Raw genomic sequence first — 17,294 nt, forward strand, 5'->3', positions numbered from 1 at the left:
CGCGGTTGATGTAGTCAAATGTCTTCACGATCCAACCGATCAAGTACCGAACGCACGACACCTTCGCGATCTGGACACGTTCAGCTCGGTGACGGCCCTCGTACTCTAGATCTAGTTGAGGCCGAGGGAGAATTTTGTCAGCACGACGGTAGAGCTTTGCCTAAGCACTACAACGATATGACTGAGGTGGAATTCTGTGGAGGGGGCACCGCACACAGCTAAACAATCAACTTGTGTGTCTATGGGGTGCCCCCTCCCCTGTATATAAAGGGGTGGAGGAGGGGGCCGGCCGGCCACCTTGGGCGCGCCCCAAATGGGGGAATCCTACTCCTACTAGGAGTAGGTCCCCCCTTTTCCTAGTCCTAATAGGAGGGGGGAGGAAGGGAGAGAGGGGAGGAAGGGAGAGAGGGGAGGAAGGAAAGGGGGGCCGCCCCCCTCCCAATTTGGATTGGCTTGGGGGGCACGCCCCTCCTCTTGGCCTTCTCCTCTCTCTTCCCCTAAAGCCCATGTGGGCCCATTAAGCCCCCGTGTGTTCCGGTAACCTCCCGGTACTCTGGTAAATGCGCGAACTCATCTGAAACCATTCTGGTGTCCAAACATAACCTTCCAATATATCAATCTTCATGTATCAACCATTTCGAGACTCCTCGTCATGTCCGTGATCACATCCGGGACTCCAAACTACCTTCGGTACATCAAAATACATAAATTCATGATAAGCACATTTCATATATACAATTTGGGCACACAAATATACCACTTATTGAGATATGACCATCAATTCTTGCTGTGAAATATTGAATATTTGCATGAAAATCATATAAAGAATCATTTACAAGTCATTTGTTTCTTTTGCAGAAAAGTGCGCAAAGGCACTATAAACTTCCAAGATCCGGACTAGGTGGCTAAGAGAATTAGTCAAGTGAAAAGATGGGAAGGAAGAATGGACTTGTGTGTGATGATAAGAAGTAACCAGAGGGGCTAGCCAAAGAAGAGAGGGATCTACTTGGGAAGGAACAAGAAAGGAGGAGGGCCAAAGTATAAAAGTGGCAGATCAGATGGGGATCAAAATCCCTAGATGCATCCATTCCCAAATCGGGCCTGGCTACTCATCTCTCTCCCTCACCCCTCCTTCTCCAACTCCGGCCGCCGCCACGGCCAGGCCGGCGTGGTGGTGCGCCTCTGCCACCCATCCATCCACCAAAACACCCACCTCTAGTTCCATCCATCTTCCCTCTACATCACCCATCTCCATCCACCACTCCACCACCGCACCTCGCGCGCCCGATCAGACGAGCGTCTGGTCCTACGCATGAGCGCTCCTCTCCGCTGCTCCTCTCTTCTCTCACCTCCCCCTGCTTCTTTCCTCCACTCCTCCATCTCTCTGTGGCTTCACCTTCCTTTGCCCTGCTGCTTCTTCCCTCTCCTCAAATCCTGCTGCTGCTGCTAGACTTCTTCCCTGAACCTCAACTGCTAATGCGCCCGTTCTGCTTCTCCTCTTGCTGCTACTTGTGCGCTGCAGCTGCATCTTCTTCTCCTGCCTACTACTTCTTCTTCTTCCCCACGTCACTTCTGCTGCTCCTGCTCTTCTCTGCCTCGCTACTGTTCTTCTTACTTGAATCTCAAAACTGTTGCTGCTCTCTTTCTTTCTCTTTCTCTCACTCTTTCTATGTGCGTGTGTTTGTGTGTGTAGTTGCTGATAGTTATTAGTGGATGCTAGATCAATTACATTCAAATTAGTATTAGCTCTCTATGTGTTTCTATGTCAGTTAGTGTACTTTTCTGTTCAGAAAAGGTGAAACTTGTGTACTGTTCTGAACACCCAATTTGTGTTTTTATGTATTAGTTTCTGCAATATATGTGAAATTGTGAGTTGTTGAGCTGATCATTTTCGATTAGACTTGTACCGTCATACATTGTGAGTCATATATATATATATGTAAATTCGGTCAATTCTAGTAACTGTGGTGTTCCATATTTGTGAATCTCCTGTACAAATGAGTTCCATTGCTATAGAACTCAATGCTGCTCTACATCATCTTAAATGTTTGCTTGTGAACCATGTACTATAATCTTTCTATCCCATATCCTTTATGCTTGCCTGTGTTAGTATTCTAATTTCTCTAGCAAAACGAAACTACTAAAAAGATAGAGAGTATAATCTGAGCCTTCCTTTTCTTCTTTTCATTTTCTTTTGTCGATGATTTTTCCCGAATGATCTTAGTTAGTCTAGAGTTAATATTCTGCTTTCATCACCCAATATTGTGTTACCTAGATTTAGCCGAGCATAGTCGCTGGTTGACTAGTCCCTGAGAAGAACACGACACTCGCAGTTTGGGCGTAAAACCCCACTACACTTTCAATCGATCATTTTGGCGCCGTTGCCGAGGACTAGCGTCGAGCAATTGTGTTAGGCTATAGACTAGGTTTTTCTTCTTTTTCTAGTTTGGGCCATATATTTGTGATATATCTCTAACCACTAACCCCTATTCTAGCTAGTATCTTTTTGTTTTCTTTTCCTTTTGCAGGTTAGAGCTATCTACTCGGTTATTATTCAGATTGTCTCGGAGATGCGAGGAACACTACAAACAACACGGAAACTATTCAAGAACTGATAAGTAAGATTTCCCATCGATTAGATGATTTAGCTCAGCAGCGAGAAGTAGTTTTTGAGGATAGGCCTAGCTCTTATGATCCTTATTCTAGAGGTCATCCTTATGTTGCTCCTACATGCCATATTTGTGGATTTCAGGGCCATTCACTCGCTGAATGTCAGCGTGGTTACTCTCACTCTCCCGATTGTTATGGCATGAGCCTCGCCCCACAGCCTAGCTCATACCAAAACAATTACTCATATGGGTGGCCTGAGAACCAGAATATGTCATATAGGAGCAACAACCCTGAGATCTCACCGTTTGCTTCTAGTAATCATATACAGGGATTTAGGTACAATGAGGAGAGCCACAACTATGCTCCACAATAGATTTATTCAGCTCCTACTCATATACCTCAACACCAGGAGATGTTGCCAATGGAGTTAAATGGTCCTCCATTTGGTCAACCAACAACTCCAGCAACCGCCGAGCAATCTCATGTGCAAGTGCCCACACAAGATGAATTTGATGATATAGACAAGCTCACATTGCTTAGTCTCGAGTTCACTTGGAGTGCAGAGGATGATCCTATTAGGAAGGTTATACTAGAGGAAATGAAGAAGATCAAGAGTGGAGAAGAGCTAGTTGAAGAAGTAAGGAAGATTGAGAAGAACATCAACACTGGCAGCACTATTTCTTCACAACTTGAGCTGAGTGTTTCTGGGATTCCCCTTGATACATGTGAGGTTCCAACACCTTCATATCCAGCCAAGGAAGATAGCAAGTGCCTTGAGGAAGAGATATCTCAGATTGAAGAAGATGAACTAGAAGACAAGGAACAAGATGACCAAGAGCTTGAATGCCCAAGTGATCAAGATGAAGATCCGTTGCCTATCACTCCTGAAGAAGTAAAAGAAGCTCCTGTAGTTGAAGATGAAGAACCAGAAATTCATTTGCCATTGTCATACAAGAGCGTGATATAGCAGGTTTATCTAATCCTCTCGATGACATGCGTCCATATGAATTGTTTGCTACTACCTTGCATTGCATGATGTTATCTGTTAAAGTAGATTTGAAGAAGTGTTTGCTTGGATATGATGATACATATACTGTTGGTGGCATTTCTCATATTAATGATGATCACACTTATTTTCCTCATGCCAAACCTATGCTTAATGATAAATATCATCCTCATGTTAGTATTGAGCTTGCTGATTCTTATCATACTAGCCATGTTCTTTATAGCTATGCTTATGCAATTGGGTACTCTATTGATGATTTAGAGGGCATTACCCCTTTCACTTGTATGGTCTCTTTTGTCGAGTGCTCTTTCAGGTTTTTGCTACTGCACCATTCACTACATGCTGACCAGGTTCGAGGTGACATTCCTTGGGACCTCGATGGATTTAGAGCATGGTGAAGAGGGGAAGCAATGGGCACATACAAGGAAGAGAAAAGCTAGAGCGTGCACGAGGATAGAGAGCATGAGGATAGAGAAGCAAAAGGAGAGGAGTCACGATGCAAGAGGATGTGAGATGATCGAGCGAGTTCTACTTCATAAAGCCCGATGAGCTGTTTCATGACCCCAATCTGAATATATCATCTATTGATACAAGCTGAAATCAATTGCTAGTTGGGTTGCTTGAGCCAGTTATTACTTGTTGTCAAGCTGAAATTCACCTTTGGCATCGTGCTTGATGTGAATTTGTGAACTTGATTTCTAGATGCCTTGTAAACTAGTGATCTACACCATGCGTGCTTGGCTGAAATTAGTGAGAACTATTAGTTTTGGGTGCTCAAATCTCTAGTACACTAGAAAACTTCATCATTTTCTGCATTTACTATGATACACCTAGATCACCATGTTTAGATGCTGAATTTGTGCTAAGTGTGTTCCCATTGAGAGCAATCACCTAACCACTATGGATTAGCATGCTATGTTCCCTGGATCGTAGCATGTGAACCAGACATGGAGAAGTGAGGATTCCTGTTTTTGTGCTTATGCGTTGTTCATTTAAAAAAAGTAAATCTTATAATGAATAATAAGTCTGACTACCTACAGTAGCATGTCATGTTCCCTAAATCGGTGGCATGTGAAATCAGGTTAGCTTGGGCAGTAACTAATAATAAAAAATGTAATTGTCGAACCAGGTGTATACCATGTTCTCTGGATCGGTGGTATGTTCCTTTGGGGAGAAAACAAAAAAAACTAACTAATAATTGGTCGAGCCAGGTGTATACCATGTTCTCGGGATCGGTGGTATGTTCCTTTGGTGAGATCGACAAAATATTATCATTACTTTCTTCAAATTCAATTAGTGCTTCAACCATAATGTTATGTTCCAGGTAACAAGTTTTTTCTCGGGATCAAGCTCTCTTTAGGAAACTTTTGGCAAAATCAACATTTGAACTTGTTGATCTTCTTTTATCATTGTAATAGTTTAAAATGATCGAGTCTACTAGTAGCCTTTGCTTTGTAGCACTATTAACCATTGATTTTCACTAGCTAAGTCCAAAGCATGCATTGTTTGGAGATCTACTTCACTTGGCATTCTCTAGTCAGCTCACTATTCACTATCTTGCTCTTGTCATATGCCTTTGCTTGAGGACAAGCAAAGATTTAAGTGTGGGGGAACTTGATAAGCACATTTCATATATACAATTTGGGCACACAAATATACCATTTATTGAGATATGAACATCAATTCTTGCTGTGAAATATTGAATATTTGCATGAAAATCATATAAAGAATCATTTACAAGTCATTTGTTTCTTTTGCAGAAAAGTGCGCAAAGGCACTATAAACTTCCAAGATCTGGACTAGGTGGCTAAGAGAATTAGTCAAGTGAAAAGATGGGAAGGAAGAATGGACTTGTGTGTGATCATAAGAAGTAACCAGAGGGGCTAGCCAAAGAAGAGAGGGATCTACTTGGGAAGGAACAAGAAAGGAGGAGGGCCAAAGTATAAAAGTGGCAGATCAGATGGGGATCAAAATCCCTAGATGCATCCATTCCCAAATCGGGCCTGGCTACTCATCTCTCTCCCTCACCCCTCCTTCTCCAACTCCGGCCGCCGCCACGGCCAGGCCGGTGTGGTGGTGCGCCTCTACCATCCATCCATCCACCAGAACACCCACCTCCAGTTCCATCCATCTTCCCTCTACATCACCCATCTCCATCCACCACTCCACCGCCGCACCTCGCGCGCCCGATCAGACGAGCGCCTGGTCCTACGCGTGAGCGCTCCTCTCCGCTGCTTCTCTCTTCTCTCACCTCCCCCTGCTTCTTTCCTCCACTCCTCCATCTCTCTGCGGCTTCACCTTCCTTTGCCCTGCTGCTTCTTCCCTCTCCTCAAATCCTGCTGCTGCTAGACTTCTTCCCTGAACCTCAACTGCTAATGCGCCCGTTCTGCTTCTCCTCTTGCTGCTACTTGTGCGCTGCAGCTGCATCTTCTTCTCCTGCCTACTACTTCTTCTTCTTCCCCACGTCACTTCTGCTGCTCCTGCTCTTCTCTGCCTCGCTACTGTTCTTCTTACTTGAATCTCAAAACTGTTGCTGCTCTCTTTCTTTCTCTTTCTCTCACTCTTTCTATGTGCGTGTGTTTGTGTGTGTAGTTGCTGATAGTTATTAGTGGATGCTAGATCAATTACATTCAAATTAGTATTAGCTCTCTATGTGTTTCTATGTCAGTTAGTGTACTTTTCTGTTCAGAAAAGGTGAAACTTGTGTACTGTTCTGAACACCCAATTTGTGTTTTAATATGTATTAGTTTCTGCAATATATGTGAAATTGTGAGTTGTTGAGCTGATCATTTTTTATTAGACTTGTACCATCATACATTGTGAGTCATATATATATATATATATAAATTTGGTCAATTGTAGTAACTGTGGTGTTCCATATTTGTGAATTTCCTGTACAAATGAGTTCCATTGCTATAGAACTCAATGCTGCTCTACATCATCTTAAATGTTTGCTTGTGAACCATGTACTATAATCTTTATATCCCATATCCTTTATGCTTGCCTGTGTTAGTATTTTAATTTCTCAAGCAAAACGAAACTACTAAAAAGACAGAGAGTATAATCTGAACCTTCCTTTTCTTCTTTTCATTTTCTTTTGTCGATAATTTTTCCCGAATGATCTTAGTTAGTCTAGAGTTAATATTCTACTTTCATCACCCAATATTGTGTTACCTAGATTTAGCCGAGCGTAGTCGCTGGTTGACTAGTCCCTGAGGAGAACACAACACTCGCAGTTTGGGCATAAAACCCCACTACACTTTCAATCGATCAACTCATAGTACCGATCGTCATCGAACATTAAGCGTGCGGACCCTACGGGTTCGAGAACTATGTAGACATGACCGAGACTCATCTCCGGTCAATAAACAATAGCGGAACCTGGATGCTCATATTGGTTCCTACATATTCTACGAAGATCTTTATCGGTCAAACCGCATAACAACATACGTTGTTCCCTTTGTCATCGGTATGTTACTTGCCCGGGATTCGTTCGTTGGTATCTCAATACCTAGTTCAATCTTGTTACCGGCAAGTCTCTTTACTCGTTCCATAATGCGTCATCCCGCAACTAACTCATTAGTCACATTGCTTGCAAGGCTTATAGTGATGTGCATTACCGAGAGGGCCCAGAGATACCTCTGCGATACACGGAGTGACAAATCCTAATCTCGATCTATGCCAACTCAACAAACACCATCGGTGACACCTGTAGAGCATCTTTATAGTCACCCAGTTATGTTGTGACGTTTGATAGCACACTAAGTGTTCCTCCGGTATTTGGGAGTTGCATAATCTCATAGTCATGGGAACATGTATAAGTTATGAAGAAAGCAATAGCAATAAACTAAACGATCATAGTGCTAAGCTAACGGATGGGTCAAGTCAATCACATCATTCTCTAATGATGTGATCTCGTTAATCAAATGACAACTCATGTCTATGGTTAGGAAACTTAACCATCTTTGATTAACGAGCTAGTCAAGTAGAGGCATACTAGTGACACTCTGTTTGTCTATGTATTCACACATGTACTAAGTTTCCAGTTAATACAATTCTAGCATGAATAATAAACATTTATCATGATATAAGGAAATATAAATAACAACTTTATTATTGCCACTAGGGCATATTTCCTTCACTTACCGCCTAACATTTGGGAAGAGGACCAGGGCCTCTATAAATAGGGCTAGCCACCACCATAGCAAGGGGGGGATCATTCTGACCATCCTCAGACACAACAACTCATCGATCTCAAGAACACCTCTCCTCGGGAGGCTGTTCATCCATTGTACTAATTCATCCAACCCACGAGGCAATCCACCACACCACACTTGAGTAGGGTATTACACCATAATGGTGGCCCGAACCAGTATAAACCCTTGTGTCTCTTGTTCCTTGGGTTCGGCGAGCTAGGCCTTGAGAATTGTTGCGAGAGCGAGCTAGGAAGAGAGAGAGATCTTCGTGCGCACGCCAGAGTTCGAACCTCAAGGGTTTGCAGGAACCCCGAATCCGACAACGTGCACGAGAGTTGGCTCGTGAGACAAAGATCGATCGCTTGGATTTAACAACACCGCAAGGATGGACCCGAGCATAGATGCCGTGCCAGTCCTTAATCATGAGGTGGTCGAGGGTGGGGTTGCGAGGGTGCGACGACATTCATGGTGGCGAAGCACCGAGCAGGCAAGTTTAAAATACTAAGGAAATTTTGACGAAGGCAAAGCCGGTTCTGATACATGCGCAGAATGATACAGCTGCAGGGCCAGGCCCAGACAGCTCAAGGATAATGCAGCCCAGGGGGCGCCCTCAACTGAACAAACCAAAAGATCACCTGGCACTTGTGTTGTAGAAGCATCGAGGTAGTTGAAGAAGCATGCCGTGGAGGTTGCTCCTCACGAGCCGGGTGGCTCCTGAGGCCTGGGAGGCTCGCGAGGCCTAGGGAGCTGGTGACGGTCCAGGACCTCCTTAGGTGCGACCGCCGAGCACCTGGCCTCATGAGGCGCCATAGCACACTACGCGAGGCGTTGGTACGAGGCGCCCATGTTTAGTAGGCCGAACGGCATGCCGGCATAGTTGCAGGGGTAGCCCCTACTTCGGCCGATGCACGAGGCCAGAAGAGGTCATGTGAGGTGGCCCGGTTGAGGCCCGGGATGTTGACGCAGACGCGCAGCCCACCATGCACGTTGGGGGTGGCAGCTGCACTGGTGGATTGCGCGGGGCAATGCTCGCCGTTCATGGCTTGCGCCTCCTGAAGCTCCTCGATTGCCTTGGTGATGAACTCTTGTGTGCCTAGCGCCTCGCGCCATGCTCCTTGCTCGTGGGGGAGCGCACCGAGGAACGCCTCCAAGTGGTGTCTGAATGCCTCCCTCGTCACGCCGGTCAGGTCAGAGGCTCTCCAGATGGAAGCCCTGAACCCATCCCGAGGGAGGCACCGGGTGTGTCTTCCTATACGGGAGGAAGGGGCATCCCAACAGCGGGCGTGGAGCCTGAGGCACCGCCAACGGGTATCTCATCCTCCAGATGGCTCTTGGGGAGGAGCTGCTTATTCTTCGTGGGGGTGGCTTGGGAGGTAGGATGCCGCCCTTGTCATGAGATTTTTCAGCTACTTCGGCTCGGTAGGCATGCTCTAGGGAGCAGACTGCATCCTTCTCATCGCAGGAAATCGTGATGATGCTGCTACATCCTAGAATCTTGAGGACGTTGTAGCCATGATGAACAGCCGCCATGAACTTGGCAAGGGCGGGGTACCCGAGGATGGCGTTGTACGGCAGGCTGATGTGGGTGACGTCGAAGTCGATGAGCTCGGTGTGGTAGTTGTCGCGCTTGCCGAAGGTGATAGCGAGGCGCACCTGCCCCAGGGGGACGATGGAGTCATCGGTCAACCCAAAGAAGGGCTTGGTGGGCATGAGCTGATCATAGGGCCCCTGAAGCGTCTTGAATGTCTTGACAGAGGGAACATTGAGCCCTACGCTACCCGTCGATGAGAGTCTTGGTGACGGAGACGTTGCTGATTCTGGGCATGCAGAGCATGGGGAGCGTGCTAGAGGCGGCCGAACACTTAAGGTGGTCCTTGGAGTCGAAGGTAATGGTGTACTGTGACCACATGAGGGGACACATGGCCTCAACCTTCGAGAGGGCCGTGTTCACGTCACGAGAGAACTACTTGAAGTTGCGGCTTGAAACGGGGGCCTGGGCACCACCAAGGATGCAGGCGACCGCACGGGGTTCCTGGAAGCCCCCAACCCCATCATCCAGACGGTTTTCATCATTCCTTCTTGGTGGCAGGGGCAGCAGAGGGAGGCCAGCATTGCCCTGAGGATGGACCTCACGCGGCTGATCACGCTAGGGGCCATCACGAGGCTGATCACGCCAGCGATCCTCATGAGGCTGGTCGCACCAGACCTGGCGAGCGTTGCGGTTGTCCCAGCGGCCTCCGCCACGGCCTCCTCCACGACCGTTGCCACGGTCGCCGCACTCGGGCCGGCGGCCGAGGCGCTCGTCACGGAGTGCCCTGAGCTCCTGGCAGTCGCTGGTGTTCTGGTTGTGCATGTTGTGGAAGACACAGAACGGGCGGTTATCCCTGGGAGGTTCGTCGTGGTCACGATCGCGCTTCATCTCAGGCTCTTGTTGGGGAACGCAGTAATTTCAAAAAAAAATCCTACGCACACACAAGATCTATCTAGGTGATGCATAGCAACAAGAGGGGATAGAGTGTTGTCTATGTACCCTCGTAGACCGAAAGCGGAAGCGTTATGACAACGCGGTTGATGTAGTTGTACGTCATCACGATCCTAGCACCGAAGGTACGACACCTCCGCGATCTACACACGTTCAGCTCGGTGACGTCCCACGAACTCTAGATCCAGCTGAGGTCAAGGGAGAGTTTCGTCAGCACGACGGCGTGATGATGAAGTTACCGACGCAGGGCTTCGCCTAAGCACTACAACGATATGACCGAGGTGGAAATCCGTGAAGGGGGGCACCGCACACGGCTAAACAATCAACTTGTGTGTCTATGGGGTGCCCCCTCCCCACGTATATAAAGGAGGGAGGGAGGGAGGGAGGGAGGAAGAGGCCGGCCTAGGAGGAGGCACGCGCCAAGGGGGGCCAATCCTACTCCAAGTAGCTTCCCCCCTTTCCTATTCCTACTAGGAGAAGGAGGAAAGATGAGGAGGGGAGAAGGAAAGAGGGGGACGGCCCCCCAAACCCTAAACCAATTTGGTTTGGGCCTAGGGGTGCGCCCCACACCTTGCTTGCTGCCCTCTTTCTCCACTAGGGCCCAATAAGGCCCATAGACTCCCCGGGGGGTTTCAGTAACCTCCCGGTACTCCTAAAAATACCCGATACACTTCGGAACCCTTCTGGTGTCCGAATAAAACCTTCCAATATATCAATCTTTATATCTCGACCATTTGGAGACTCCTCGTCATGTCCGTGATCACATCCGGGACTCCAAACTAGCTTCGGTACATCAAAATACATAAACTCATAATACCGATCGTCATCGAACGTTAAGCGTGCGGACCCTACGGGTTCGAGAACTATGTAGACATGACCGAGACTCACTTCCGGTCAATAACCAAAAGTGGAACCTGGATGCTCATATTGGTTCCTACATATTCTACGAAGATATTTATCGGTCAAACCGCATAACAACATATGTTGTTCCCTTTGTCATCGGTATGTTACTTGCCTGAGATTCGATCGTCGGTATCTCAATACCTAGTTCAATCTCATTACCGGAAAGTCTCTTTACTCGTTCTGTAATGCATCATCCTTTGACTAACTCATTAGTCACATTGCCTGCAAGGCTTATATTGATGTGCATTACCGAGAGGGCCCAGAGATACCTCTCCGATACACGGAGTGACAAATCCTAATCTCGATCTATGCCAACTCAACAAACACCATCGGAGACACCTGTAGAGCATCTTTATAGTCACCCCGTTATGTTGTGATGTTTGATAGCACATTAAGTGTTCCTATGGTATTCGGGAGTTGCATAATCTCATAGTCATAGGAACATGTATAAGTCATGGAGAAAGCAATAGCAATAAACTAAACGGTCATAGTGCTAAGCTAACGAATGGGTCAAGTCAATCACATCATTCTCCAATGATGTGATCCCGTTCATCAAATGATAACTCTTGTCCATGGCTAGGAAACTTAACCATCTTTGATTAACGAGCTAGTCAAGTAGAGGCATACTAGTGACACTCTGTTTGTCTAGGTACACATGTACTAACACTACAAAAAAGACACATCCGTGACATTTTGGGCCGAATGAAAAAAAATTCTGCCATACTTATGACACTTCTATGACAATAGTTGTGACAAAACAGGGTACATCATAGATGTGGTGGGGTTCTACTTCTATGACAAAAAATCATGACAGAAAATGGGCTTTTCGTCCTGGGCGGGCCGAAGACGTGACTGCATGACATTCTTTGGGCCGTCCATGACCGAAAAAACCATGGTAGAAGCGAGGACAAGGAAAATATCGGGGTGTTCCCGATTACGGTGGGTGGTCGGGGTCGATCAATGCGCGTTTCTCTCATACACGCACGCGCGTGGGTGTGAGGCATTGGGATCTAACTGAGCCCGAGGGAGGCGTTGGGCTCTAACTGAACCCGAGCGATTGCACTGCGGGCTATGCGTTACTGAACCTGAGCGATCGAACGATGGCTGTTAACTGAACCGATCGAGCGATTCCTTCGCTACTGCTACTAACTGAAGCCTATCGATGCTGCCTCTAGATGAACAATGAGCATTCTTGGGGGTTTGGATGAATAGTTCCCAGCGGGGTTGGATGAACAGGACCCCGTGGTGTTGCCTCTAAATGAACATGACCCCGATCGACCGAGCCGGTTGGGGCTAGATGAACAGGACCCTGTGGAGGGCTGGATGAATAGGACCACCCCATGGAGGGCAGGATGAACAGTAGACGGTGGAGGGCTGGATGAACAGTAGCCCATGGAGGGGTGGTTGAAGAGGAGCCCGTGGAGAGGGCTGGTTGAACAGTAGCCAGTGGAGTAGTGCGCGGTGGAGGCTGGATGAACAGGAGCCCGTGGATGAACAGTCGTAGGTGGAGGCTGGAGGAGGTCGATGGTGGATGAACAGTAGCCTGTGGAGGCTGGAGGGGGTCGACGGTGGAGATGAACAGTATCTCGTGGAGTCCCGTTTTGCGGTACGCCACACCCCTCCCGATGAACAGGACCATAGCGCTCCAACACAAGTCTGTTTCCTCCATTTTGCGGTACGCCACACCCCTCCCGATCAACAGGACCCCCGTTTCGACCATAGGAGGTCTGTTTCCTTCGTTTTGCGGTACACCAGACCCCTCCCGATGAACAGGATCCCGTTTCGACCCTGGCCGGTCGAACAAAAGGCCGTTTCCTCCGTTCTGCGGTACGCCAGGCCTCGTTTCCATCGGTTGTTCCGTCCAAGCCCTCCCGATGAACACGACGACGCATTCCGTTCTGACCCAGCCGGTTGGCTCCCCATGAACATGACGACGATGTTGTTTCTCCGTTCCGACCCATCCATGTACACGAGCCCTGGCCATCCATATGCGCGAGTAGGCGTTCAAGACCCTACTCGTATGTACGTACGCGGCCGTATTTTCTTTCTTGCACGCTGGCCGCTGTACGTACGTGTACATGCTACGTGCGCGCCTCTCCTAAGACACGTGTGCGCCTCTACATCAACCAGTATGTACGTACACGTTCGTGACTAGAATGACAATGCTATGTACGCTTCGACCAGGTGGGTCCCGACTGTCAGGCACTTCCTTGCCTGCGAAGATGTAGCTGGTGGGTCCTAACAGTCAGGGGGGCGAATCTTTTTTTGTGCCCGGACGCACTTCCTTGCGTGCAAAGATGTAGCTGGTGGGTCCCGTCAGTCAGGGGGAAATGTTTTTTTCATGAAATACGGTGGCCCGTCCGGTGGGTCCCCGCTGTCACGTGGAGGAATAATTATTTTGCGCGTAATAGGGAGGCACTTCCTTGCTGTGGCCGTGGACCCAGCTGTCAGCCTCTCCACATATAGTCCATGTCCGATGGAAGCCGTTCCCTGACCACGTTGACCACGTCGAGCCGAGAGCACCAGGGCGGTGGACGACGGCAAGGCCTAGGAAGGGGACGACGCGGAGCCAGGGAAGACGCGGCAGTGGAAGCCCGCGTGGAGAGGAGTACGAGGGTTCATTGGTTCGGCTGCGGTGTGAGGCTGCCGTCGCCGTAGAATAACAGGGGTTGTGGGTGAGTAGAGGGATGGCATGGCCAGCGGTGGGAGTAGTAGGGGGCGGTGAGGCCTCCCCGGCATCGCAGCCGGCCACGGGAGCCAGGAGCACGAGGCCCGACCGACGCTGGTTTGGGTGGCTGGAGCAAGAAGACTAGAGGTTGAAGAAGCACTACGGCCGTTGGATGGACATCGTACGGTCAATGGAGCTAGAATCGTGCATATTGACTAAGTTGACAAAGCCCTCCGTCCCCGTAAACTTAGTAGGCCCACAAGTCAGCCTCCCACTATACTGGGTCCCAGCTAGCAGGAGGAGTATTCATTTTTTGTGCGTAATAAGGAGGCACTTCCTTGCGTGCGAAGATATAGCTGGTGGGTCTGAGCTGTCAGCGGCGGTAACATTTTTTTCATGAAATACAGAGGCCCTTTTGGTGGGTCCCAGATGTCAGGTGGAGGAATCATTATTTTGCGTGTAATAAGGAGGCATTTCGTTGCGTGCGACCGTGGACCCAGCTGTCAGCCTCTCCACACATAGTCCACTTCAGATGCATGTCGGTCGTTGACCACGTTGACCAGGCCACGCCGAGAGCACCAGGGCGGTGATGATAGCGAGGCCTAGGAAGGGAATGACACGGAGCCAGGGAAGACTCGGCAGTTGTTTCCCACGCGGAGGGGAGTACGACTGTACGAGGGTTTACTGGTTCGTCTGCCGTCGCCGGAGAATAACAGCAGGTGTGGGTGAGTAGAGGGATGGCTAGGCCAGCGATGGGAGTATGGTGGGGTGGTGAGGCCTGAACGACAACACAGCCGGCCGCGGGGAGGAGGGAGCAGGCAGTCCCGCCGGCGCTTGTTTGAGCGGCTGGAGCAGGAAGAGCAGAGATTAAAGAAGCACGACGGCCGTTGGATGGAAATCGAACAATCAGTGCTTGTGCGTCAACCTTTTTTTAGGAAAGCCTCAAATCTGTGGAAAACAGCATACATCCCATCTGCCATTATTTCTAAAAAATTTCAGCCCATTTGCTAATTCTTAATGTTTTTTTGGAGCCCATATTATTTTTGTTAGCATTATAGCCCATATAGTGGCCACGGTTAAAAAATTATACGAAATTTTGCATATTTCGGTGCGGTCCGAACTGTTTTTAATCTTGAAATTTCGAGTCACATTTCAAACTAATTTAAAAAATAAATATATATCAATATAAAATCCAACAAATTGTCCACGCATAAAAATCAATGCAATTTAAAATCTCGAAATAAAAAAAGAAATTTGAAACTAATTACCGGTTTGATGTGTTTTAAAAATGTACAACCCATTTCTCATTACTGATAGGCCATTTTGTCAGCCAGCCGAATGAAGCTCTCCTCGTCTTGAAAGATTTGCAGCCCAACAGGCATGACAAAGCGACTTACTTGGCAAATCACAAAAAAGCTGGGTTGTGGCCGTGGACCCAGCTGTCAGCCTCTCCACGTGCAGTACTCTTCTGATGGAAGTCGTTCGTTGACCACATTGACCACGCTGCGCCGAGAGCACCAAGGCGGTGGATGACGGCGAGGCCTAGGAAGGGGACGTCGCGGAGCCGGGGAAGACGCAACAGTGAATGCCCACGCGAAGAGGAGTACGATGGTTCACTGGTTCGGCTGCGGTGTGAGGCTGCCGTCCCCGCAGGGCCTGGCTAGCGGCGGGAGTAGTAGGGGACGGTGAGGCCTCAACGGCAGCACAACCGGCCACTGGAGGCAGGAGCAGGCGGTCTCGCCGGTGCTGGTTTGGGCGGCTGGTGCAAGAAGAGCGGTGATTGAAGAAACATCAGGACCGTTCAATTCAAATCCAATGGTTACTGCTGCTAGAATCGTTTGTTGACTAAGTTGACAAGCCGTGCGTACGCGTCAACTTAGTAGGACCAGAGGTCAGCCTCCCAACCGGCGCGCCCCAGATGTCAGTGGGAGGAATCTTTTTTTCGCATAATAAGGAGGCAGTTGATTGCGTGAGGCCAGCCCAACGGAGGGAGTAGGGTGGCCTGGGGAAGCCTGCGCGGCATCACAGCGGGCCACAAGAGGAGGGAGCAGGCAGTCCCGCCGGTGCTAGTTTAGGCGGCTGGAGCAAGAAGATCAGAGATTGAAGAAGCACGTCGGCCGTTGGATGGACATCCAACAGTCACTGCTGCTAGAATCATGTGTTGACTGACAAAACCTTGCGTAAACATGTCAGCCTCGAAATCTGTGGCGTGTACAGCCCATTTTCTATTATTTTTATAATTTTTACTCATTTTCTAATTCATATGGAATTTATTGCAGCCTGTTTTCCATTTTTAGAATTGCTGCCCATTTTCTGGTCAGTACCAGGGTTAAAAAATTAACTAAATATGTGGGAAATTTTGAAAATTCGCAAATTTTTGGTGAGGAAAAAATATTCTTAATTCAAAAATTAGTAGCCATACTAAAACAAATTTAAAAATAAATTAGTACTATGTCATGTTAAATCCAATGAAATACTCCCTCCGTCCCAAAATTCTTGTCTTAGATTTGTCTAAATACGGATGTATCAAGTCACGTTTTGGTATTAGATACATCCATATCTAGACTAATCTAAGACAAGTATTTTGGGATGGAGGGAGTATAAGATATATGTGAAGAACAAAAACAAATAAAGAAACTAATATCCCATTTGCTATAAATTTTTTGGAATTTTCAACCCCTTTTGATATTACTTTTAACAGACACTAACCATACTCTTTGGTCAGGCCGGAATGCATCCCTCCTCGTCTTGAAAGATTTGCAGCCCGGTAAGTTGGAGAAAACAAATAGGCCTAGCTTGGGTATTCTTCAAAAAGAAATACTGGGCTACCTATTTTCCCAAAGAAAAACTGTTGGGCTGGTCATGTTGTTATACGAGCCACAGAGACCGCACAACCCAGTTTATAGCCTGCTCCCCCGAATTACTACTAAGAAAAGTTGTGCAATTCTGACGTTAATTGACTATACGTTGAAAATGATGTGGGTCCCAGATATCAGTAGGGTGGATTAGAGTAAAAAAACGAGGGGTTCATCTGAGTAGTAAAAGAGGCGCTTGCTTGTGTTCGTAAGTGGACCTGGTGGGTCCGTACTATCATACTCACAGCTACAGTCCTCTCCCGATTCACTATGTTGACAGGGACCATTTCAAAAAAAAACTATGTTGACAGGGCTGGACGGCGGCGCCGCGGCGAGCGCACCAAGGCAGAGGATAAAGTGCTATCGCCAATGTGTTGGGCTGGGTTGGACATTCTTATTGAAAAATAAAAATGGACCGGATTTATTTACGACGTTGACTATGATTTGCATGGGTCCGCTTGTTGCAGGAAGAAAATGCTGGGAGAAAGAAGACTGGTCGCTATCTTTGCCGAAGAATAATATCGACTGAATGTAACAACACTATCATAGGAAATAATATCCTCCTGTTAAATCA

General features: G+C 47.9%; 1 pseudogene; it reads left to right on the forward strand.

Moving 5' to 3' along the window:
• The first annotated feature begins 947 nt into the window (after positions 1-947).
• LOC147979229 (uncharacterized) lies at positions 948-4,535 on the forward strand (annotated as a pseudogene).
• The last annotated feature ends 12,759 nt before the right edge of the window (positions 4,536-17,294 follow it).

The sequence above is a fragment of the Triticum urartu genome, chromosome 3A, assembly GCF_056163025.1.
Source record: "Triticum urartu cultivar PI428250 chromosome 3A, HENAU_Tu73, whole genome shotgun sequence".
Classification (NCBI taxonomy): domain Eukaryota; kingdom Viridiplantae; phylum Streptophyta; class Magnoliopsida; order Poales; family Poaceae; genus Triticum; species Triticum urartu.